The sequence below is a fragment of the Protobothrops mucrosquamatus genome, unplaced genomic scaffold (genome assembly GCF_001527695.2).
Source record: "Protobothrops mucrosquamatus isolate PMUCROS unplaced genomic scaffold, P.Mucros_1.0 scaffold_174, whole genome shotgun sequence".
Classification (NCBI taxonomy): domain Eukaryota; kingdom Metazoa; phylum Chordata; class Lepidosauria; order Squamata; family Viperidae; genus Protobothrops; species Protobothrops mucrosquamatus.
The window spans coordinates 796,965-798,696 of record NW_015386250.1 but is presented as its reverse complement, the minus strand read 5'-3'; positions in this window follow the sequence as shown (position 1 = coordinate 798,696).

The following is a 1,732-nucleotide window of genomic DNA, read 5'->3' as shown; positions in this document are numbered from 1 at the left end:
GTCAGCTTGATTTCCTTGTACTGCATCTGGTGATGTCCATGTATAGTAGATATCATTTGGTTTTTGAAAGACTTTGAAACCCATCATTGGATTGGCAAAAATTGAGAAGTCATTCTCCTACTTCATTTCAATTTCCTAGGCCACGCAATCTAGCAATTTTTCCTCCATATTATTTCCAACTTTCTATTTTGATTTCCAGCCACAAGAAGCACATCTTATTTGCATGTTCTGTTGGTTTCAAATTGAACTGGATCATAAGATTCACCGACTTTCTCTTCTTCTGCATCAGAGGCTAAACAATAAACTCAAATAATTGTCATATTACAGGGTAATTCATGAAGTCAAGAAAAACCAAATACAGACCAGTGATGAGGTCCAGGAGCCGGGTGCAGACTCTAATCAACCTATAAAAGACTCTCCCAAGCCCTGATGATGTCAGCAGTTGCTGACGAAAGCTTGGCGTTTGTAAATTTGGCGTTTGTATTAAACTTTTATAGTTTAAGGATTTTCCCTGGTGTTCACTTTTACTTATTTATTTTGAATATATATATATATATATATATATATAGTTTTGGTTACCACAATACAAAAAAAGAAGTTGGAACTCTAAAAAGGATGGAGAGAAGTGCAAAAAATATTATTAGGGGGCTGGAGACTAAAACTGGGTATATTTAGTCTGACAAAGAGAAGGTCTTCCAATATTTGAAGGTCTGTCTCAGAGAAGAGAGGGTCAGCCTATTCTTCAAAACACTTAAGGGCAGGACAGTAAGTAACCGATGGAAACTTATCAACAGATGCAACTTAGAACTAAGGAGAAATTTTGTGACCGTGAGAACAAATAACCAATGGAACGGGTTGCCTCCAAACATTGTGGGTGCTCTGTCACTGGGGATTTTAAAGAAAAGATTGGATAGCTATTTATATAGCTATATACAATGGTATATTGTATATAGGGTATAGGGTCTCCTGCTTGAGCAGGGGTTTGGACTAGAAGACCTCCAATATTCGTTCAAATACTATTATTCTGTATTCTGTAATTGATCTCATTGCTATTTCCCAGCTTCTGTGCTGTCCAAAAAGTAAGCGAGGGAAGAGCTATTAGCTGTTTTGTCTTCTACTGTCTTGCCATCACTATTCCTTTCTCATACATTCAAAGAAACATTTAGTTGCTGTCAGCTCGTTCTACTTATTCTCTTTCTGGATGGGAATCAGGGGCGAGGGTATTAGCTCCATTTGTTTCCTCTCTTCCTCTTGGCAGCATGGCAAACTGAATTGTTCCTGTTGGGAGTAGGGGCAATGGTGGAATTCAGCTAGTTTGCACCATTTACCGAACCGGTAGCTAATTTTTTGTTGACTTCTTCAAACCGGCTGATGCCCTAAGCCCTTTTTTGCAGGACCCAGAACGGACCGCTGAAAGTGCATGGATGCCACTTCTGGAAGTCTGTTCTGGGCCTGGGAAGCCTCTCCAGCTCAGAATGGACTTCCGGAAGTGGTGTCCATGCACTTCTGGTGTGCTGTTCTGGGAGGCCTTCTTGGCTCAGAACGGACTTCCGGAAGTGGCATCCACGCAGAGAACCGGTTGTTCAGGCATTTGAATCCCACCACGGAGCGGGGAGGGGGAGTTAAGAGGAGAGGACATTTTGGGGATACAGGGCAATGATTTTACACACACTCTGACTTTGCAAAAATGTCATTAGTTGACAAGCATTTTAAATTATAATTAATCTTGCTT